A 2,635-nucleotide genomic window follows, 5' to 3' on the forward strand; every position below is an offset into this window, starting at 1 on the left:
AAATATATATATATATATGTATATAGATAGTGATTGACTGTCAACCTGTGCGGACGTGTTTTTTAACCGCTCGCCGAGAAATTATTAATAATTAATAAAGCAAAGAAAAAAGAACAAAACCAACGCGAAAAGACAATACTAGGCATAAAAAGCTTTCTGCTTATTTGCCTATAATTATAAATTACTTTTTCTGAATTTTCGCAATGCCGCGAGAAATCAACTAAATGTGCCAACATAAAATAAAATAAAAGCAGCTCCGGCTCCCGCGCTTTCCGAATAGTGAAACAAGCACCAAGTACAGTGAAATAAACCTTGCCGTAAGTACCGCGACAGGATGCCTCCTGATGACGCCTCTACATCACCTTCATGACGAGGCCCAGATACTCCCGGTAAAGGAGCATAACTTAACGCTTTGCAAGCAGTTCCTCGCTGGGAGCTACAGACGTGGCCATCCCAGCGGGCAACTGCTCGCGGAAGAGCCCTCGCCACGGCACGTCAGGAGGCATCTTTACGAACTGACAGACGAAGTCCAGAGGTATATTAAACCTCTGGACCCGACAACCTACCGACAGGCCCTCAACGGCATTCACAGGGAATCAGTCTCAAGTTATGTAGACTCCCGCCCTGTAAATGGCGTTCTAGGCACACAACCACCGGACGTGGACGGGACAGAACTTTGTCTGCCTCGGGAGACCCGCACAACAATAGCCCAACTTCGCTCTGGCTATTGCAGCAGGCTCAACAGCTACCTGAGCAGAATCAACATGGATGTGCCCAACCAATGCCCGGCATGTGGAGAGTCGCCACATGACTCCCGGCACCTCTTCACATGCCCTGAGAATCCCACTCAGCTAACGCCCCTGTCCCTATGGACAGCCCCTGTGGAAGGCGCGCACTTCCTGGGCCTCCCCTTAGCTGAAATAGACGACAACAATGATGGATGGACCGTCCCGAACGGGGCTTAGTAGCCGCTACAACAACAACAACAACAACAACAACAACAACCACCAGGTAACCAAACACCTTAATGACGATAAGGAAAATGTCTATACGTACCAGCTCAAAAGGAGCAAAGGACTGCAAGTAGTACTAAAAGGTATAGAATCAAGTGTACCCATTGGTGATATTCCTCATGCTCTAGAGAAGGCAGGATTTGCTGTTAAAAATGTTGTCAAAATTGCTCAGCCTATGTTTAAGGTAGAACTTAAGCCAGAAACAAATCCAATCAATAAAAACGCAGTGCACACAATCTACAACTTACGATACCTTCTACACGGAAGAATAACAGTGGAGGAGCCGCACAAGCGAAGCGGTCCCGTACAGTGCACAAATTGTCAAGAATTTGGGCATACCAGAACATACTGCACCTTGCGTCCAGTGTGTGTTGCCTGTGCCGACCATCACGTTTCCGCTTCTTGCAAGGCTACCAAAGCTGATGTGGCTGTGAAGAAATGCAGTAATTGCGGAGGTAACCACACCGCCAATTATAGGGCATGCCCTGTATACAAAGACGTAAAGTCTTTAACCCATTTTATGCGTACCGATTTTGAGTGAACTATACTTTAAGTCACTTACGAAAAATTCACATTGACAAACGAAAATTTGAAAAAAAAAAATCGGAAGATTTCTATGAGACTGGGTATCTGGGGGTTTTCTGGATCGTTGAATACGAATCTAAATTCATTTACTTAAAATTCAAAATGACAGATCCAAAGTGGCAAACGAAATATTTAAAAATTCTTAACCCTTCATATATGAAAACTTTTTGTTCAGGGATTATACTTATAACGATTACAAATTTTAATNGGTTTTCTGGATCGTTGAATACGAATCTAAATTCATTTACTTAAAATTCAAAATGACAGATCCAACGTGGCAAACGAAATATTTAAAAATTCTTAACCCTTCATATATGAAAACTTTTTGTTCAGGGATTATACTTATAACGATTACAAATTTTAATAACAAACTAGTAATCTAAATATTGTTTTTTTTCTTTATATTTTGATTTTTATTTTCAGTTCATAATAACAATGACTTAGCACTTTTTAAAATTATTTAATAGACCTGTTTAAGCGCATAGACAAAAAACAGCGAATACACACACGCACTTGTATTGCACTCCTGCCCAAAACCAAGTGCAGCGAATTAACGCACGTACTTGTGTTTAAGTATAATTCGCTCGTTCTTCATTGGGTATGCATTTTTTTATGCACTTCTCAACTGCCGCAGAACAAAACCTACTAAAGTAGTTAATTGCTGGCACCCCAAATCATGCTCAACAAACTTGCTTGAAGCATCACAACTCCTCCGGAGTTGTCCCACGGGGCTCTGTATTGTTTTCGGCATACAGAGGTGGTACAAGCGCTACCATTGGCCGCAACGCCTACCCAATTTTTGAACTTGAATAAATAACCGGTGCTCAACACTGCCGCTTGACGCACACCCCCAAAAACTCTTACAGAGTGTAAGCGGCAAAGCCTACAGCAAGCCGTAGGGACTCTGCATGACTTACAACCATGCAGAGGTGGTAACTGATAGTTACCATTGGCTCCGACGCCTACCCAAAACATTTTTGCTTTAATAAATTTTTATGGAAATACATTTATCCTGGTCCTGCCTTCACACTGAGTTA

The sequence above is a fragment of the Rhagoletis zephyria genome, unplaced genomic scaffold, assembly GCF_001687245.7.
Source record: "Rhagoletis zephyria isolate East Lansing unplaced genomic scaffold, Rhagoletis_zephyria_1.1 Rzeph_scaffold_01187, whole genome shotgun sequence".
NCBI classification, from domain to species: Eukaryota; Metazoa; Arthropoda; class Insecta; order Diptera; family Tephritidae; genus Rhagoletis; species Rhagoletis zephyria.